The following is a 22,481-nucleotide window of genomic DNA, read 5'->3' on the forward strand; positions in this document are numbered from 1 at the left end:
ACAAGAGGAGAAAACACGGAAAAAAGGAAAATTTAATTTTGAAACATAGTTTAGCTTCAATTTCCACTCTTTAAAATTCAAAATTCAACCCCAAAAAAATGGAGAAAACTAGCTGATTCGAATCTTTTTGAAAAAAAAAAAAAAAAAAAATTTACGGAACATCATTAGTCATTTTTCCTGATTAAGATTAATTTTAGAATTTTGATGACATGTTTTAAATAGGTTAAGATCCAATCTGCACTTTGTTAGAATATATAAGAAATTGGACCAAGCTTTATTTCTAACAAAGACATTATTTCTTCTAAATTTGCCAGAATAATTTTTTTGAATTTTAATCATAATAAGTTTGAAGAAATATTTCACAAATATTCTTCGTTGAAAAAACAGAAGCTAAAATGAAGGATTTAATTAAAATTAATTTATCATTCTTTACATAAAAATAAAAAAATACTTGAACATTGATTTAAATTGTCAGGAAAGAAGAGGAAGGAATTTAAAAGGTAAAAAGGTATATGTTTTTAAAAATCCTAAAATAATTCTTAAGGTTGTATTTTTTTCTCTAAAATAGTTTTCCTGAAAGTTATAAGAAGCAAAGTAAAAAAATAAAATAATTTATTTAAACAAGTGAAGACCAAGTCTTTAAAATATTTTCTTGGATTTTCAAATTCTATTTGAGTTTTTTCTCTCTTAGAATTCAAAATGTTGAGCAAAGCGAGACCAGCTTGCTAGTAAATAAATACAATTTAAAAAATTGAGGCAGCTCACTGGTAAGTGCTGCTATTTGAGCTATTTTTAGAACAGGCCAGCAGGCACCGCGTTGGTGACCCCTGCTTTAGATACTTGAAATAAAGCCTCAGCATTAAATATTATATATATATATATATATATATATATATATATATATATATATATACGTTAGGTCATCAAAAAATAGCAATATAATGTTTTCTGAACTGACATGATAGCCCTATCTTTATGTTTCGCAGTGCAAATCCAGTAAAAACCCGGAATGGTACCGCATGGACCATTTGGGCGTTTTGTCTCGGGTTTATCACGCTATCCCTTGACCCCCGTGGAGTTGTCAGCGTGGGGACAATATCCTTTTATGAGAGGAGGATGAAAACCTCCACGGCAGGTGGGAACAACCACCTGGACGGGCGGCCGCAAGGTCTCAGGGACAAAGCAAGCCATGTTTTTTCAAGTCAGAACCGAATGAGCGCTTTGTTGGGAGAGAAACCACGTCTTACAACCCAGGGGTCACCCATCGATTTTTTTGCTTTCATCTTTTATATATATTTTTTTTATCTATTACGCTCCATTGAGGGATTCTTGGTGGCACCTGGGAGATATTTACAGCCAATTTCTGCGGCTTCATATTACATTTTGCACCGTCTGCAATGGTCGCCTGAATCCGACATAAATGAAACAAAATAGGGTGGAACTGTTAAGGTCTTGGTCAAGTGGGGGTGACCCCAGGATGGGAGACAAGATGGAATTAACAAAAAATCAAAAACTTTAATTAGACAACAAGGGATAACTAAGGGCGATGGGGCAGAAACGCACACCATGAAATCTGGACAAAATAGGTTCCTCGAAGGTCGGCGGGAGAAAGGGCCAGGGCACACTGAGCAGGGCAAGAGTCCGACAAAAGAAATCCTTTTACCTCAGGGGGACTAGGAAATAAACACACAAGATTAGGGAATTCAGGACCAAGTAGCGAAAACATACCAGGTCTGGTGAAGCAGGTGCATGCACGAGAGGAGTTCTGGAAACGATAACCGTCAAAAAGTGGCACAATTTGGAAGTTCAGTCAATGGTTTCGTGAAAAATATGCTTTAAAAATTCACGCATGAATCGACGTTCAATCTTTGCAATAATCAATCAATCAATCAATGTTTATTTATATAGCCCCAAATCACAAATGTCTCAAAGGACTGCACAAATCATTACGACTACAACATCCTCGGAAGAACCCACAAAAGGGCAAGGAAAACTCACACCCAGTGGGCAGGGAGAATTCACATCCAGTGGGACGCCAGTGACAATGCTGACTATGAGAAACCTTGGAGAGGACCTCAGATGTGGGCAACCCCCCCCCTCTAGGGGACCGAAAGCAATGGATGTCGAGCGGGTCTAACATGATACTGTGAAAGTTCAATCCATAGTGGCTCCAAGACAGCAGTGAGAGTCCCGTCCACAGGAAACCATCTCAAGCGGATCAGCAGCGTAGAGATGTCCCCAACCGATACAGGCGAGCGGTCCATCCTGGGTCTCGACTCTGGACAGCCAGTACTTCATCCATGGTCATCGGACCGGACCCCCTCCACAAGGGAGGGGGGGACATAGGAGAAATAGAAAAGAAACGGCAGATCAACTGGTCTAAAAAGGAGGTCTATTTAAAGGCTAGAGTATACAGATGAGTTTTAAGATGAGACTTAAATGCTTCTACTGAGGTGGCATCTCGAACTGTTACCGGGAGGGCATTCCAGAGTACTGGAGCCCGAACGGAAAACGCTCTATAGCCCGCAGACTTTTTTTGGGCTTTAGGAATCACTAATAAGCCGGAGTCTTTTGAAGGCAGATTTCTTGCCGGGACATATGGTACAATACAATCGGCAAGATAGGATGGAGCTAGACCGTGTAGTATTTTATACGTAAGTAGTAAAACCTTAAAGTCACATCTTAAGTGCACAGGAAGCCAGTGCAGGTGAGCCAGTACAGGTATATATGTATGTATATATGTATATAAAGGTATATACAGTATAGGTATATATGTATGTATATATGTATATAAAGGTATATACAGTATAGGTATATATGTATGTATATATGTATATAAAGGTATATACAGTATAGGTATATATGTATGTATATATGTATATAAAGGTATATACAGTATAGGTATATATGTATGTATATATGTATATAAAGGTATATACAGTACAGGCGTAATATGATCAAACTTTCTTGTTCTTGTCAAAAGTCTAGCAGCCGCATTTTGTACCAACTGTAATCTTTTAATGCTAGACATGGGGAGACCCCAAAATAATACGTTACAGTAATCGAGGCGAGACGTAACAAACGCATGGATAATGATCTCAGCGTCTTTAGTGGACAGAATAGACTCCCTTTTTAGACCAGTTGATCTGCCGTTTCTTTTCTTTTTCTCCTGTGTCCCACTCTCCCTTGTGGAGGGGGTCCGGTCCGATCCGGTGGCCATGGACGACGTACTGGCTGTCCAGAGTCGGGACCCAGGATGGACCGCTCGTCCAGAGTCGGGACCCAGGATGGACCGCTTGCCTGGGTATCGGCTTGGGACATCCCTGCACTGCTGATCCGCCTCCGCTTGGGATGGTTTCCTGCTGGCTCCGCTGTGAATGGGACTCTCGCTGCTGTGTTGGATCCGCTTTGGACTGGACTCTCGCGACTGTGTTGGATCCATTGTGGATTGAACTTTCACAGTATCATGTTAGACCCGCTCGACATCTGTTGCTTTCCTCCTCTCCAAGGTTCTCATAGTCATCACAGGGTGTGAGTTTTCCTTGCCCTTATGTGGGCCTACCGAGGATGTCGTAGTGGTTTGTGTTGTGGTTTGTGCAGCCCTTTGAGACACTAGTGATTTAGGGCTATATAAGTAAACATTGATTGATTGATTGATTGATTTCCAACGATAAAGTCAAAGAAATATGCCGCCAGACCCCCATTGAATGTGCCGTAGTGTCTGCAGATTTTACCGGCGATGATAAAGCAGACATGGCACAGATGTATGGATAACCTGCAGATGCATTTCAAACAATAAAGTCAACTAAATCACAAAGGTGAGTTTTGTTGATGTTGTTGACTTATGTGCTAATAAGACATATTTGGTCGCGGCGTGACTGCCAGCTAATCAATGCGAACATGTACATTTGAAACTATATTTACATCCAGCGTTTCCTCCCACCCACATTTAATGCCAAACAAACACTTACCAATCGATGGATTTAAGTCGATCCAGTGTCACAAGATGGGAAACTTCCGATTGTTGTTCTGCACATTTTACCGGCGATGCTAAGGCAGACATGGCACAGATGTATGGATAACCTGCAGATGCATTTGCAACGATAAAGTCAACTAAATCACAAAGGGGAGTTTTGTGATGTTGTTGACTTATGTGCTCATCAGACATATTTGGTCGCGGCATGACTGCCAGCTAATCGATGCTAACATGCTATTTAGGCTAGCTGTATGCACATTTGAAAGTATATTCACATCCAGCGTTTCCTTCCACCCACATTTAATGCCAAACAAACACTTACCAATCGATGGATTTAAGTCGATCCAGTGTCACAAGATGCGAAACTTCCGATCGTTGTTCTGCACATTTTACCGGCGATGCTAAGGGAGACATGGCACAGATGTATGGATAACCTGCAGATGCATTTCAAATGATAAAGTCAACTAAATCACAAAGGTGAGTTTTGTTGATGTTGTTGACTTATGTGCTCATCAGACATATTTGGTTGCGGCATGACTGCCAGCTAATCGATGCTAACATGCTATTTAGGCTAGCTGTATGTACATTTGAAACTATATTCACATCCAGCGTTTCCTTCCACCCACATTTAACGCCAAACAAACACTTACCAATCGATGGATTTAAGTCGATCCAGTGCCACAAGATGCGAAACTTCCGATCGTTGTTCTGCACATTTTACCGGCGATGCTAAGGGAGACATGGCACAGATGTATGGATAACCTGCAGATGCATTTCAAATGATAAAGTCAACTAAATCACAAAGGGGAGTTTTGTTGATGTTGTTGACTTATGTGCTCATCAGACATATTTGGTCGCGGCATGACTGCCAGCTAATCGATGCTATCATGCTATTTAGGCAAGCTGTATGTACATTTGAAACTATATTCACATCCAGCGTTTCCTTCCACCCACATTTAACGCCAAACAAACACTTACCAATCGATGGATTTAAGTCGATCCAGTGTCACAAGATGGGAAACTTCCGATCGTTGTTCTGCACATTTTACTGGCGATGCTAAGGCAGACATGGCACAGATGTATAGATAACCTGCAGATGCATTCCCAACGATAAAGTCAACTAAATCACAAAGGTGAGTTTTGCTGATGTTATTGACTCATGTGCTAATCAGACATATTTGATCGCGGCGTGACTGCCAGCTAATCGATGCTATCATGCTATTTAGGCAAGCTGTATGTACATTTGAAACTATATTTACATCCAGCGTTTCCTTCCACCCACATTTAACGCCAAACAAACACTTACCAATCGATGGATTTAAGTCGATCCAGTGTCACAAGATGGGAAACTTCCGATCGTTGTTCTGCACATTTTACTGGCGATGCTAAGGCAGACATGGCACAGATGTATGGATAACCTGCAGATGCATTTCCAACGATAAAGTCAACAAAATCACAAAGGTGAGTTTTGTTGATGTTGTTGACTTATGTGCTAATAAGACATATTTGGTCGCGGCATGACTGCCAGCTAATCGATGCTAACATGTACATTTGAAACTATATTTACATCCAGCGTTTCCTTCCACCCATATTTAATGCCAAACAAACACTTACCAATCGATGGATTTAAGTCGATCCAGTGTCACAAGATGGGAAACTTCCGATCGTTGTTCTGCACATTTTACCGGCGATGCTAAGGGAGACATGGCACAGATGTATGGATAACCTGCAGATGCATTTCCAACGATAAAGTCAACTAAATCACAAAGGGGAGTTTTGTTGATGTTGTTGACTTATGTGCTCATCAGACATATTTGATTGCGGCGTGACTGCCAGCTAATCGATGCTAACATGCTATTTAGGCTAGCTGTATGTACATTTGAAACTATATTCACATCCAGCGTTTCCTTCCACCCACATTTAATGCCAAACAAACACTTACAAATCGATGGATTTAAGTCGATCCAGTGTCACAAGATGGGAAACTTCCGATCGTTGTTCTGCACATTTTACCGGCGATGCTAAGGCAGACATGGCACAGATGTATGGATAACCTGCAGATGCATTTCCAACGATAAAGTCAACGAAATCACAAAGGTGAGTTTTGTTGATGTTGTTGACTTATGTGCTAATCAGACATATTTGGTCGCGGCATGACTGCCAGCTAATCGATGCTAACATGCTATTTAGGCTAGCTGTATGTACATTTGAAACTATATTTACATCCAGCGTTTCCTTCCACCCACATTTAATGCCAAACAAACACTTACCAATCGATGGATTTAAGTCGATCCAGTGTCACAAGATGCGAAACTTCCGATCGTTGTTCTGCACATTTTACCGGCGATGCTAAGGGAGACATGGCACAGAGATGTATGGATAACCTGCAGATGCATTTCAAATGATAAAGTCAACTAAATCACAAAGGTGAGTTTTGTTGATGTTATTGACTTATGTGCTAATCAGACATATTTGGTCGCGGCATGACTGCCAGCTAATCGATGCTAACATGCTATTTAGGCTAGCTGTATGTACATTTGAAACTATATTCACATCCAGCGTTTCCTTCCACCCACATTTAACGCCAAACAAACACTTACCAATCGATGGATTTAAGTCGATCCAGTGTCACAAGATGGGAAACTTCCGATCGTTGTTCTGCACATTTTACTGGCGATGCTAAGGCAGACATGGCACAGATGTATAGATAACCTGCAGATGCATTCCCAACGATAAAGTCAACTAAATCACAAAGGTGAGTTTTGCTGATGTTATTGACTCATGTGCTAATCAGACATATTTGATCGCGGCGTGACTGCCAGCTAATCGATGCTATCATGCTATTTAGGCAAGCTGTATGTACATTTGAAACTATATTTACATCCAGCGTTTCCTTCCACCCACATTTAACGCCAAACAAACACTTACCAATCGATGGATTTAAGTCGATCCAGTGTCACAAGATGGGAAACTTCCGATCGTTGTTCTGCACATTTTACTGGCGATGCTAAGGCAGACATGGCACAGATGTATGGATAACCTGCAGATGCATTTCCAACGATAAAGTCAACAAAATCACAAAGGTGAGTTTTGTTGATGTTGTTGACTTATGTGCTAATAAGACATATTTGGTCGCGGCATGACTGCCAGCTAATCGATGCTAACATGTACATTTGAAACTATATTTACATCCAGCGTTTCCTTCCACCCATATTTAATGCCAAACAAACACTTACCAATCGATGGATTTAAGTCGATCCAGTGTCACAAGATGGGAAACTTCCGATCGTTGTTCTGCACATTTTACCGGCGATGCTAAGGGAGACATGGCACAGATGTATGGATAACCTGCAGATGCATTTCCAACGATAAAGTCAACTAAATCACAAAGGGGAGTTTTGTTGATGTTGTTGACTTATGTGCTCATCAGACATATTTGATTGCGGCGTGACTGCCAGCTAATCGATGCTAACATGCTATTTAGGCTAGCTGTATGTACATTTGAAACTATATTCACATCCAGCGTTTCCTTCCACCCACATTTAATGCCAAACAAACACTTACAAATCGATGGATTTAAGTCGATCCAGTGTCACAAGATGGGAAACTTCCGATCGTTGTTCTGCACATTTTACCGGCGATGCTAAGGCAGACATGGCACAGATGTATGGATAACCTGCAGATGCATTTCCAACGATAAAGTCAACGAAATCACAAAGGTGAGTTTTGTTGATGTTGTTGACTTATGTGCTAATCAGACATATTTGGTCGCGGCATGACTGCCAGCTAATCGATGCTAACATGCTATTTAGGCTAGCTGTATGTACATTTGAAACTATATTTACATCCAGCGTTTCCTCCCACCCACATTTAATGCCAAACAAACACTTACCAATCGATGGATTTAAGTCGATCCAGTGTCACAAGATGCGAAACTTCCGATCGTTGTTCTGCACATTTTATCGGCGATGCTAAGGGAGACATGGCACAGAGATGTATGGATAACCTGCAGATGCATTTCAAATGATAAAGTCAACTAAATCACAAAGGTGAGTTTTGTTGATGTTATTGACTTATGTGCTCATCAGACATATTTGGTCGCGGCATGACTGCCAGCTAATCGATGCTAACATGCTATTTAGGCTAGCTGTATGTACATTTGAAACTATATTCACATCCAGCGTTTCCTTCCACCCACATTTAACGCCAAACAAACACTTACCAATCGATGGATTTAAGTCGATCCAGTGCCACAAGATGCGTAACTTCCGATCGTTGTTCTGCACATTTTACCGGCGATGCTAAGGGAGACATGGCACAGATGTATGGATAACCTGCAGATGCATTTCCAAAGATAAAGTCAACAAAATCACAAAGGTCAGTTTTGTTGATGTTGTTGACTTATGTGCTAATAAGACAAATTTGGTCGCGGCATGACTGCCAGCTAATCGATGCTAACATGTACATTTGAAACTATATTTACATCCAGCGTTTCCTTCCACCCACATTTAATGCCAAACAAACACTTACCAATCGATGGATTTAAGTCGATCCAGTGTCACAAGATGCGGAACTTCCGATCGTTGTTCTGCACATTTGGCCGAATAGCGTCAATAGCTTTTCGCTCAATAGTTTCAGATTCTTCTTCAGTTTCGTTTTCGCTATCTGCCTCCATACCATGCGTTTCAATACAAGCGTAATCTGTCGAATCGCTTAAGCCGCGGAAATCCGAGTCTGAATCCGAGCTAATGTCGCTATATCTTGCTGTGGTATCCGCCATTGTTCGTTTGTGTGTGACGTCACAGGGAAATGAACAGCGGTTTCGAAGATAGCGAAAAAAAGGCACTTTAAAGCTTTTTTTAGGGATATTCCGGGACGGGTAAAATTTTGAAAAAAACGCCAAAAAATAAAATAAGCCACTGTGAACTGATTTTCATTGGTTTTAACCCTTTTGAAATTGTGATAATGTTCCCCTTGAACTACTTTTTCCTCGCTCATCCATGCGGATTAGACACTGGCCGAGAGCTGGTGGGCGGCCGAGGGTGGAGCACAATCAAACATGAATCTTTATGGCGCCCCCTACAGAACGTCGCCCCCATGTACGTAAAAAGCATCACAGCCCAGGCCTGGGTGCTGACCTCGGTCTACACCTGCTGTATTACACGCTCCCCCCCCCCCAAGATAAGTGGTGAGAAAAGCAAGGTAAACACACCTCATGAATTTGAGTCTTGATTGATCGGCTTGTGCCTCCGCCGTGACCCCCGCGGAACGACACGGGCGCGAGGTAACCGCCTTTGGACCGCAACAGGAGGCGCGAACGAAACTTGCAAAATTAGGGAATTGAAAAAGACATTGGTGTTGTATCAAATCATTTCCAGCGTACATGAACATTTAATGAGTCTTTTAGGACGCAGCGGGAAAAACAAACATCCCTCCGTCTTTGTAATTGGGTCTCGGCGGACTTGAAGACGGTTGATTGCAGGCCTCCGAGTGCGTTTGTGTGTTCTTGGATTTCTACCCTTCTTGAGACACCGACAGGGAAACATACCGTCCATAAGAGGACCGGTGAACAATTTAAAAATGTAATAAATAAATAAACTAAAACCTTCCCTTTTATTAAATATCTGCATAGTATGTATGTATGCATTAATAATGTGTCAGGGTTGCCATTGACAGTTTGTTTGTGTATTGCTTTTTCCTCTGTATGTTTAGTACTTCCTGTCAGCACTCTTATTTTGGTTCAGCTTCCTGTTTGTTCCCTGTTTCCCCTCAGCTGCAGCTGATTGGCACCTGGCCACACCTGGTGTCAATCAGCCCGCTCCTATTTGTACCCGCTTTTTCTTCCAGTCAGTGCTGGATTATTGATGTGTCGATGTCACTTCTTGTCGCTCTTGTCATGTATTATCGCTCCTGTCGTGTCGTATATTCGTTTGATGTTTGTAGCTTACTGTTATTTGTTCCCTGCTTCCAGTTTGTTTTGTACTACACGTTACGAGGTCTGTTTTCCTGCTTGCTACCCGCTAGCTTCCACGTTAGACCCTTTTTGTTTTTACTAACTTCCATGTTAAGCTCCTTTTATTTGCTAGCTCCCTTAGTTTGTTATCCGCCTCGTGAGCGCTTTGTGTTACTACCCTTTTGTTTGTTTTAGGTCTATTTTTTTTTTTTAATTCATGTTTTCTCACTCCATGCCTGCCTCCATCTCTGCATCTTGGGGTTCGTCACCAACTAACTTTGACATAATGTTGAAAATACAAATTTGATATATCTAGAAAATGTAGTCCAAAAGAGGTAGGCATTTTTTTGGGGAGGTCTCAAGAATGTAAGAAATACAAGAATGTGTGTGTGTTCTTGTATTTCTGCCCTTCTTGAGACACCAACAAGGAAAAGTTCCGTCCATATGAGGACCGGTGAACAAGTTAGGACCGAAATCATGGTCCCAATACGGAAAACCGTTACATCTACTAGAGAATGTCTCATTTGCACCCCCTGGTGGTGAAATCCATAAAAAATTAGGGTGGTGCCAAAAAGGAGGGATTTTTCAAATTGACTGTGTCGGTTTTAAAAGTGCTCCCCCTCTGGTCAACATATGAAATAACAAGTGTGCGTGAATTTTTTTGAAGTGTGCCCCCTCTGGACAACAAATGTAATAACAAGTGTGTGTAAGAAATTGAACAGCGCCCCCTTTGTCCAAAATTTATTAAAACAAATAAATATAAATGTGTATAGAGACATAATGTAATAACTTGAAGTAAATACTGAAGATTAAAAAACAGTTAAAAACAAAAAAACAAAAATAAATACTATAAAAATACAACTAAAAGCTTACCTTTTTTATATTTGCATAGTATGTATGTATTATTAATGTTGTAAATACAAATATTCATATATCTAGAAAGGGAGGTCCTAAAGAGGGAGGCCTTTTCGGAGACATCAACAAGGAAAAGTTCCGTCCATATGAGGACCGGTGAACAAGTTAGGACCGAAATCCGGAAAACCATTGCATCTACTAGAGAATATCTCATTTGCACCCCCTGGTGGTGAAATCTATCAAAAATTAGAGTGGTCCCAAAAAGGAGGGATTTTTCAAATTGACTGTTTGTCGGTTTTAAAAAAAGCTCCCCCTCTGGTCAACATATGAAATAACAAGTGTGTGTAAGAAATAGAACTGTGCCCTTTTGTCCAAAATTAATTAAAACAAATACATACATATGTGTGTAGAGACATACTGTAATATTTTGAAGTAAATAATGAAGATTAAAAAAACAATTATTAACAAAAAATACAAAATATAACTAAAATCTTACCTTACTTATATTTGCGCAGTATGCATATATTAATAATGTTGTAATTACAAATATTCATATATCTAGAAGGGGTGGTCCTAGAGTGGGAGGCATTTTTTTGGAGGTCTCAAGAATGTAAGAAATACATGAATGTGTGTTCTTATATTTCTACCCTTCTTGAGACATCAACAAGGAGAAGTTCCGTACATATGAGGACCGGTGAACAAGTTAGGACCGAAATCACGGTCCCAATACGGAAAACCATTGCTAGTAATAGAGAATATCTCATTTGCACCCCCTGGTGGTGAAATCTTGAAAAAAAATTAGGGTGGTCCCAAACAGAAGGGATTTTTCAAATTTACTATGTGCCGCTTTTAAAAGTGCTCCCCCTCTGGTCAACATATGAAATAACAAGTGTGTGTAAGAAATTTTGAAGTGCTCCCCCTTTGGCCAACATTTCATATTTGCATAGTTTGTATATTATATTAATGTGGAAAATACCCATCTTTATCTATTTAGAAAGGGTGGTCCTAAAGAGGTCGGCAATTTTTGGAGGTCCCCAGAAGGTCCGAAATACAAGTGTGTGTGTGTGCATATGAGAGCCAAGTTCAGGGGATGCTGCGCTCGTAGGTGGTGTGTGCAATTTATATGCATTGTGTGCACATATCACAAAGTATGTGTGTGTGTGTGTGTGTGTGTGTGTGTGCACAGCAGGGTGTTTCTTAAGCAGAGGAGATCAAAGAGACATTAGTATTCTGAAATAAATCACATTGCTCAGTCCTCACTGTGCGGGTCCCCAACACACACACACACACACACACACACACACACACACACACACACACACACACACACACACACACACACTCCTTTCAAGAGACACTGCCACCCCCCCCCCCCCCACCCCCCCCCCCCCACCTCGCCCCCCAAGCGGCCGTCAGTGCTATCTGCTTACTGCCTCGGAATCCTTTGTTGCATCCGTTCGGTTTCTCACGTTCCAATGCGAGCCCCCGCCTCGTCCCGCCATCTGCAAACGAGCAAGCAAACAAACAAAACCAAAAAAACGCTTTGTCAGAGGAAACTGTTGTCCATCGACAGGGAAATTCTGAAATTTGCTGTTTGATTACAAAGCTCCTGGAAGCACAAATGATGTAGTTCAGCGGTTCTTAACCATAGGGGCGGGGGCCGCTGCGGTGTACTCAGGTGTAATGCACTTTTCCACCACTTGCGTCAGTGATGGCAAACCTCAAACAAGCAGAATAAGTCTGGAGCTAAAAGTCTGAGAGAAGGTTTTCTAAAGCGCAAAAATTATGACTAAAGTGGTGGAGCCATATTTGCACTTCATTTCGATTGACAGTTTATGTAAGAATCATAGATTCAGGCCACAGAAGGAGGTAGTCCTGAATCAGATTGGAATCTGATTTTTTTCCAAGTGTTAAAAACACGGTATTTTTTCAAAGTGTCAAAAACACAATTTTTTCAGTGTCAAAAAGTCTGGATTTTTTCTAAGTGTCAAAAAGTCGGGATTTTTTTCATCAAAATGTCAAAATTTTTTAGTCAAAATGTAGACTTTTTTTTATGTCAAAAGTCAGGATTTTTTTAAAGTGTCAAAGTCGGTGCTTTATTAAGTGTCAAAAAAATCGGGATTTTTTTTTGAATTTTCAAAAAACTGGAAACGTTTTCTTCAAAAAAATCGGGATTTTATTTTCTAATTGTCAAACAGTCGTTTTTTGTAGGAGTCAAAAGTCTGGATTTTTTTTGAGTGTCAAAAAGTCGGGATTTTATCAAGTGTAAAAAAAATCTGGATTTTTTTCCTTATGTCAAAAAATTGGAAATGTTTTTGTCAAAAAATCGGGATTTTTTTCTAGGTTTTAAAAAGTCTGGATTTTTTCTATGTGTCAAAAAGTCTGGATTTTTTTCCAAGTGTCAAAAAAGTCTGGATTTTTTCTAAGTGTCAAAAAGTCTGGATTTTTTTCCAAGTGTCCAAACGTCTGGATTTTTTGTTCTAAGTGTCAAAAACACGGAATTTTTTTCTAAGTATCAAAAAGTTTATTATTTCTAAGTGTCAAAAAGTCTGGATTATTTCTAAGTGTCAAAATGTCAGGATTTTTTCTAAGTGTCAAAAATTCTGGATTTTTTCCAGGTGTCAAAAAGTCTGGATTTTTTCTAAGTGTCAAAAAGTCTGGACTTTTTCTGTCAAAAACACGGGATTTTTTCCAAGTATCAAAAAGTCAATTATTTCTAAGTGTAAAAATGTTTGTATTATTTCTAAGTGTCAAAAACTCAGGATTTTTTCCAAGTGTCAAAAATTCTGGATTTTTTTGTAAGTGTCAAAAATTCGGGAATTTTTTTTAAGTTTTAAAAAGTCTGGATTTTTTCTAAGTATCAAAAGGTCTGGATTTTTTGTGTCAAAAAGTCTGGATTTTTTCCAAGTGTCAAAAAGTTTGGATTTTTTCCAAGTGTCAAAAATAGTGAATTTTTCTGTCATAAAGTTTGATTTTTTTCTAAGTGTCAAAAAGTCTGGATTGTTTTTTAAGTGTCAAAAAGTTTTTTTTTTCTGAGTGTCAATAAATCTGGATTTTTTTTCTAAGTGTCCAAAAGTCTGGATTTTATCTAAGTGTCAAAAAGTCTGGATTTTTTCTAATGGTTAAAAATTCTGGATTTCTTCTAAGTGTCAAAAAGTCAGGATTTTTTTGTAAGTGTCAAAAAGTCTGGATTTTTTCTAAGTGTCAAAAAATCTGGATTTTTTCCAAGTGTCAAAAAGTTGGGATTTTTAGTGTCAAAAAGTCTGGATTTTTTTTAAGTGTCAAAAAGTTCTTATTTTTTCTACGTGTCAAAAAAATCTGAATTTTTTCTAAGTGTCGAAAAGTTGGGATTTTTTTCTACGTGTCAAAAAAAATCTGAATTTTTTGTAAGTGTCGAAAAGTTAGGATTTTTTTCCAAGTGTCAAAAAGTCGGGATTTTTTTGTGTCAAAAAATGTGAATTTTTTCTAAGGGTCAAAAAGTTGGGTTCTTTTCCAAGTGTCAAAAAGTTCTTATTTTTTCTAAGTGTCAAAAAATCAGAATTTTTTCTAAGTGTCGAAAAATCGGGATTTTTTTCTAAGTATCAAAAAGTCGGGATTTTTTTAAGTGTCAAAAAATGTAAATTTTTTTCCAAGTGTCAATAAGTTGGAATTTTTTTGTAAATGTCAAAATGTTCGGTTCTTTTCCAAGTGTCAAAAAGTTCTTATTTTTTCAAAGTGTCAAAAAATCAGAATTTTTTCTAAGTGTCGAAAAGTCTGGATTTTTACCAAGTGTCAAAAAGTTTGGATTTTTTCCAAGTGTCAAAAATAGTGAATTTTTCTGTCATAAAGTTTGATTTTTTTCTAAGTGTCAAAAAGTCTGGATTATTTTTTAAGTGTCAAGAAGTAGTTTTTTTTCTGAGTGTCAATAAATCTGGATTTTTTTCTAAGTGTCCAAAAGTCTGGATTTTTTCTAATGGTTAAAAATTCTGGATTTCTTCTAAGTGTCAAAAAGTCAGGATTTTTTTGTAAGTGTCCAAAAGTCTGGATTTTTTCTAATGGTTAAAAATTCTGGATTTCTTCTAAGTGTCAAAAAGTCAGGATTTTTTTGTAAGTGTCAAAAAGTCTGGATTTTTTCTAAGTGTCAAAAAATCTGGATTTTTTCCAAGTGTCAAAAAGTCAGGATTTTTTCTAAGTGTCAAAAAATGTGAATTTTTTCTAAGTGTCAAAAAGTTGGGATTTTTAGTGTCAAAAAGTCTGGATTTTTTTTAAGTGTCAAAAAGTTCTTATTTTTTCTACGTGTCAAAAAAATCTGAATTTTTTCTAAGTGTCGAAAAGTTGGGATTTTTTTCTACGTGTCAAAAAAAATCTGAATTTTTTTGTAAGTGTCGAAAAGTTAGGATTTTTTTTAAGTGTCAAAAAGTCTGGATTTTTTTGTGTCAAAAAGTGTGAATTTTTTCTAAGGGTCAAAAAGTTGGGTTCTTTTCCAAGTGTCAAAAAGTTCTTATTTTTTCTAAGAGTCAAAAAATCTGAATTTTTTCCAAATGTCGAAAAGTCGGGATTTTTTTCCAAGTATCAAAAAGTCGGGATTTTTTTAAGTGTCAAAAAATGTACATTTTTTTCTAAGTGTCAATAAGTTGGAATTTTTTTGTAAATGTCAAAATGTTCGGTTCTTTTCCAAGTGTCAAAAAGTTCTTATTTTTTCTAAGTGTCAAAAAATCAGAATTTTTTCTAAGTGTCGAAAAGTTGGGATTTTTTTCCAAGTGTCCAAAAGTCGGGATTTTTTTAAGTGTCAAAAAATAGGGATTTTTTTCAAAGTCTCGAAAAGTCTGAATTTTTTCCAAGTGTCAAAAAGTCTGAATTTTTTCCAAGTGTCAAAAAGTCGTGATTTTTTTATGTGTCAATAAATTTGGGATTTTTTTTTAGGGTATGTTCACTACTTTATTTAAGGACAAACTGTCATGAGCCGCTGCTCGGATCATGACATATTCTGGTTTTGTTCTGTTTTGTATCACATCCTGTTAGTATTTTGTCTTCCTTAGTTCCTGGTGGCACTTCCTGTTTTGTTCTGTTGTCATAGTTACGTATTAGTGTCACCTGCCTTGTGTTTTTGACGCGCACCTGCCTCCTAATTTCTGTCTCTATCTAAGCCTGCCCGTTTTTGTCATTCGTTCTTGCAGTCTCATTTGTGTTTCGATGCAACAGGTGACGTCGCTATCCCCGCTTGTGCTAAAAACGCTATTCCTTCGGTTGTTTATTTCCCTAGCTCTCATGCTGGCGTCTTTATTTCTTTCTAGCTCGCATGCTAGTTCTGTTGATTTTGTCTCTAGTGCCTTTGTGCAAGTATTTCTGTTCCTAGTTTGTTTTGTAGTAGAAATAAATCTTCATTTCTTACCTTCACGCTGTGTCCTTAGCCGACTGCACTTGGAGAGAACAAACACGCACCACGATGCCAGCTAACCGTCACACAATTTTGCAATAAAAAAACATATGTTTAAAGTACCCTAAGATTTTTCGTTAAATCAAAGCCAATAACGCCATTTTTTTCTGGTCCCCTTTGCTTAGAAAAGTCCCGAAAAGTATGGAAATAATTTTGGTACCGGTACTATGGCTATGTCAACATCCTTAGCTGGACCTGTTTTTGCACGGTCTGGAGGCCGCCGTGGGAATGATTGACGTCTTTAGAAGCGAGGAAGGCGCTGATGTGGGCCCCGGAATTTGAATGAGGAGAACAGGCGTGCCCCCCCAACCCCGCAGCATGCTGACACTTGCAATATCTCTGAGAGTCCACGGCTCCTTCCTTCTACTTTGTTATCCTCGCACGGCCGAGTTTGGGACAATGCGTCGGTGCGTGTACTTTATTACGTTTCCGTCCGCGTCCGCCTAGCCGCGCGTGTGTCGTCCCGACAGCCGCCCACATGAATATGCAGATCACTTTTAGGCAGCATATGCGACCGGCATTAAAGCCCACTCTCCGCCGCTGACCCAATTTCACGCACTTATCAGTCGGTGCAAGCGGGGAACATTCGCGCGCCTAAGACGGAGGCGTTGGAGTGGGCGTTTATGTTTGTGAGGTGGCCTCTGAGTGTTTACGAGGCACAGCACGTGTTTAATAACGCCGCGGAAAACTCACACGGAAACAAATCTTTGGAACGTTAATGACTTCACCGCCTGAACCCCAACGTTTCATCCATCTATCTTCTACGGCTGAAAAAAAAACAAACAAAGAAGGACTATTTGTCAGTAGGAAAGGGGATTCGTCCCGGTTTACCTGACACGTGAAACGTGACGAATTTGAGTGGTGTACTATCCAGTGTTGAATATTTTAAAATGTGGTGATTCAAACTTTGCTATGTAGGGAGGCGCTTTCCCTCATTTTCCCTTAACCTGGACTGGTCAGCAGTCTAATTATTACGGCAAAAAAAAAAAAAAAAGGACTATGTCCAAGTAGGAAAGAGATTCATACGGCCCTATTCGTCACGGTTTACCTGACACATGAAACGTGACGAACTTGGAGCCTGAAATATCCAGTTTAGGCAGTGGAGTGTTGAATATCTTAACAGGTGTTTTGTGGCATTTCCAACTTTTGACCACAGCGTCAGTTGCTATGTAGAGAAGCGCTTTCCGTCATTTTCAGCAGGCTGCATTGCAATATGATGAACCCCGGGTCCTCTTCCTCTCACGTGAGATCAACCCAGAAACGGGGCCATATGAATCCCTTACCCTGGACTGGTCAGCAGTCTAATTATTACGGGGGAAAAAGACTGTCTAAGTAGGAAAGGGATTTATACTTCCCCATTCGTCGCGGTTTACCTGACACCTGAAACGTGACAAATTTGGAGGCTCTAATATTCAGTTTAGGCAGTGGAGTTTTGAATATCTTAACAGGTTTTTTGTGGCATTTCCAACTTTTGACCACAGAGTCGGTTGCTATGTAGAGAGGTGCTTTCCGTCATTTTCAGCAGGCTGCATTGCAATATGATAAACCCCGCCCCTCTTCCTCTCACGTGAGATCAACCCAGAAACGGGGCCATATGAATCCCTTATACTGGACTGGTCAGCAGTCTAATTATTACGGCTAAAAAAAAAGGACTGTCTAAGTAGGAAAGAGATTCATACGGCCCTATTCGTCACCGTTTACCTGACACCTGAAACGTGACAAATTTGGAGGCTCTAATATCCAATTTAGGCAGTTGAGTGTTGAATATCTTAAAAGGTGTTTTGTGGCAATTCTAACTTTGACAACAGTGTCAGTTGCTATGTACTGAGGCGCTTTCTGTCATTTTCAGCAGGCTGCATTGCAATATGATAAACCCCGCCCCTCTTACTCTCACGTGAGATCAACCCAGAAACGGGGCCATATGAATCCTTTACCCTGGTCTTGTCAGCAGTCTAATTATTACGGCAAAAAAAAAAAAAGAAGGACTACGTCTAAATAGGAAAGAGATTCATACGGCCCTATTCGTCGCGGTTTACCTGACACCTGAAACGTGACAAATTTGGAGGCTCTAATATCCAATTTAGGCAGTTGAGTGTTGAATATCTTAAAAGATGTTTTGTGGCAATTCTAACTTTGACCACAGTGTCAGTTGCTATGTAGAGAGGCGCTTTCCGTCATTTCCAGCAAACCTGCATTGCGAGATGATAAACCCCGCCCCTCTTCCTCTCACGTGAGATCAACCCAGAAACGGGGCCATATAAATCCCTTACCCTGGTCTTGTCAGCAGTCTAATTATTACGGCAAAAAAAGAAAAAAAAAGACTATGTCTAAGTAGAAAGGGGATTCATACTTCCCCTTTCGTCCCGTTTTACCTGACACATGAAACGTGACAAATTTGGAGGCTCTAATACCCAGTTTAGGCAGTGGAGTGTTGAATTTCTTAAAAGTTTTTTTGTGGCAATTCTAACTTCGACCACAGCGGCAGTTGCTATGTAGAGAGTCGCTTTCCGTCATTTCCAGCAAACCTGCATTGCGAGATGATAAACCCCGCCCCTCTTACTCTCACGTGAGATCAACCCAGAAACGGGGCCATATGAATCCTTTACCCTGGTCTTGTCAGCAGTCTAATTATTACGGCAAAAAAAAAAAAGAAGGACTACGTCTAAATAGGAAAGAGATTCATACGGCCCTATTCGTCGCGGTTTACCTGACACCTGAAACGTGACAAATTTGGAGGCTCTAATATTCAGTTTAGGCAGTGGAGTTTTGAATATCTTAACAGGTTTTTTGTGGCATTTCCAACTTTTGACCACAGAGTCGGTTGCTATGTAGAGAGGTGCTTTCCGTCATTTTCAGCAGGCTGCATTGCAATATGATAAACCCCGCCCCTCTTCCTCTCACGTGAGATCAACCCAGAAACGGGGCCATATGAATCCCTTATACTGGACTGGTCAGCAGTCTAATTATTACGGCTAAAAAAAAAGGACTGTCTAAGTAGGAAAGAGATTCATACGGCCCTATTCGTCACCGTTTACCTGACACCTGAAACGTGACAAATTTGGAGGCTCTAATATCCAATTTAGGCAGTTGAGTGTTGAATATCTTAAAAGGTGTTTTGTGGCAATTCTAACTTTGACAACAGTGTCAGTTGCTATGTAGAGAGGCGCTTTCTGTCATTTTCAGCAGGCTGCATTGCAATATGATGAACCCCGGGTCCTCTTCCTCTCACGTGAGATCAACCCAGAAACGGGGCCATATGAATCCCTTACCCTGGACTGGTCAGCAGTCTAATTATTACGGCAAAAAAAAAAAGGACTGTCTAAGTAGGAAAGAGATTCATACGGCCCTATTCGTCACAGTTTACCTGACACATGAAACATGACAAATTTGGAGGCTCTAATACCCAGTTTAGGCAGTGGAGTGTTGAATTTCTTAAAAGTTTTTTTGTGGCAATTCTAACTTCGACCACAGCGTCAGTTGCTATGTAGAGAGCCGCTTTCCGTCATTTCCAGCAAACCTGCATTGCGAGATGATAAACCCCGCCCCTCTTCCTCTCACGTGAGATCAACCCAGAAACGGGGCCATATGAATCCCTTACCCTGGTCTTGTCAGCAGTCTAATTATTACGGCAAAAAAAAAAAAAAAGAAGGACTACGTCTAAATAGGAAAGGGGATTCATACGGCCCTATTCGTCGCGGTTTACCTGACACCTGAAACGTGACAAATTTGGAGGCTCTAATATCCAATTTAGGCAGTTGAGTGTTGAATATCTTAAAAGGTGTTTTGTGGCAATTCTAACTTTTGACCACAGCGTCAGTTGCTATGAAGAGAGGCGCTTTCCGTCATTTTCAGCAGGCTGCATTGCAATATGATGAACCCCGGGCCCTCTTCCTCTCACATGAGATCAATCCAGAAACGGGGCCATATGAATCCCTTACCCTGGTCTTGTCAGCAGTCTAATTATTACGGCCAAAAAAGAAAAAAAAAGACTATGTCTAAGTAGAAAGGGGATTCATACTTCCCCTTTCGTCCCGTTTTACCCGACACATGAAACGTGACAAATTTGGAGGCTGTAATATCCAGTTTAGGCAGTGAAGTGTTGAATTTTTTTAAAAAGGTGTTTTGCGGCAATTCTAACTTTTGACCACAGCGTCAGTTGCTATGAGGAGAGGCGCTTTCCGTCATTTTCAGCAGGCTGCATTGCAATATGATGAACCCCGGGTCCTCTTCCTCTCACATGAGATCAACCCAGAAACGGGGCCATATGAATCCCTTACCCTGGACTGGTCAGCAGTCTAATTATTACGGGGAAAAAAAGACTGTCTAAGTAGGAAAGGGATTTATACTTCCCCATTCGTCGCGGTTTACCTGACACTTGAAACGTGACAAATTTGGAGGCTCTAATATTCAGTTTAGGCAGTGGAGTTTTGAATATCTTAACAGGTTTTTTGTGGCATTTCCAACTTTTGACCACAGAGTCGGTTGCTATGTAGAGAGGCGCTTTCCGTCATTTTCAGCAGGCTGCATTGCAATATGATAAACCCCGCCCCTCTTCCTCTCATGTGAGATCAACCCAGAAACGGGGCCATATGAATCCCTTACCCTGGACTGGTCAGCAGTCTAATTATTACGGCTAAAAAAAAAGGACTGTCTAAGTAGGAAAGAGATTCATACGGCCCTATTCGTCACGGTTTACATGACACATGAAACGTGACAAATTTGGAGGCTGTAATATCCAGTTTAGGCAGTGAAGTGTTGAATTTTTTAAAAGATGTTTTGTGGCAATTCTAACTTTTGACCACAGTGTCAGTTGCTATGTAGAGAGGCGCTTTCCGTCATTTTCAGCAGGCTGCATTGCAATACGATAAACCCCGCCCCTCTTCCTCTCACGTGAGATCAACCCAGAAACGGGGCCATATGAATCCCTTACCCTGGACTGGTCAGCAATCTAATTATTACGGCTAAAAAAAAGAAAAAAAAAGACTATGTCTAAGTAGAAAGGGGATTCATACTTCCCCTTTCGTCCCGTTTTACCTGACACATGAAACGTGACAAATTTGGAGGCTGTAATATCCAGTTTAGGCAGTGGAGTGTTGAATTTCTTAAAAGTTTTTTTGTGGCAATTCTAACTTCGACCACAGCGTCAGTTGCTATGTAGAGAGCCGCTTTCCGTCATTTCCAGCAAACCTGCATTGCGAGATGATAAACCCCGCCCCTCTTACTCTCACGTGAGATCAACCCAGAAACGGGGCCATATGAATCCTTTACCCTGGTCTTGTCAGCAGTCTAATTATTACGGCAAAAAAAAAAAAAGAAGGACTACGTCTAAATAGGAAAGAGATTCATACGGCCCTATTCGTCACGGTTTACCCGACACATGAAACGTGACAAATTTGGAGGCTGTAATATCCAGTTTAGGCAGTGAAGTGTTGAATTTTTTAAAAGATGTTTTGTGGCAATTCTAACTTTTGACCACAGTGTCAGTTGCTATGTAGAGAGGCGCTTTCCGTCATTTTCAGCAGGCTGCATTGCAATACGATAAACCCCGCCCCTCTTCCTCTCACGTGAGATCAACCCAGAAACGGGGCCATATGAATCCCTTACCCTGGACTGGTCAGCAATCTAATTATTACGGCTAAAAAAAAGAAAAAAAAAGACTATGTCTAAGTAGAAAGGGGATTCATACTTCCCCTTTCGTCCCGTTTTACCTGACACATGAAACGTGACAAATTTGGAGGCTGTAATATCCAGTTTAGGCAGTGGAGTGTTGAATTTCTTAAAAGTTTTTTTGTGGCAATTCTAACTTCGACCACAGCGTCAGTTGCTATGTAGAGAGCCGCTTTCCGTCATTTCCAGCAAACCTGCATTGCGAGATGATAAACCCCGCCCCTTTTACTCTCACGTGAGATCAACCCAGAAACGGGGCCATATGAATCCTTTACCCTGGTCTTGTCAGCAGTCTAATTATTACGGCAAAAAAAAAAAAAGAAGGACTACGTCTAAATAGGAAAGAGATTCATACGGCCCTATTCGTCGCGGTTTACCTGACACCTGAAACGTGACAAATTTGGAGGCTGTAATATCCAGTTTAGGCAGTGGAGTGTTGAATTTTTTAAAAAAGTTTTTTTGTGGCAATTCTAACTTCGACCACAGCGTCAGTTGCTATGTAGAGAGCCGCTTTCCGTCATTTCCAGCAAACCTGCATTGCGAGATGATAAACCCCGCCCCTCTTACTCTCACGTGAGATCAACCCAGAAACGGGGCCATATGAATCCTTTACC

The 22,481-nt window shown here is 40.2% G+C and overlaps 1 long non-coding RNA gene across 1 annotated transcript in view; it reads right to left on the minus strand.

The window, feature by feature from the left end:
* Positions 1-12,186: 12,186 nt before the first annotated feature.
* Positions 12,187-22,481, minus strand: part of LOC133545566 (uncharacterized) — a 142,793-nt gene continuing 132,498 nt past the window's right edge. Inside the window, exon 4 of the long non-coding RNA XR_009804872.1 lies at positions 12,187-12,286. This is a non-coding gene — a long non-coding RNA (uncharacterized LOC133545566). The remainder of the gene's footprint in view (positions 12,287-22,481) is intronic.

Source organism: Nerophis ophidion, linkage group LG02 (assembly GCF_033978795.1).
Source record: "Nerophis ophidion isolate RoL-2023_Sa linkage group LG02, RoL_Noph_v1.0, whole genome shotgun sequence".
NCBI classification, from domain to species: Eukaryota; Metazoa; Chordata; class Actinopteri; order Syngnathiformes; family Syngnathidae; genus Nerophis; species Nerophis ophidion.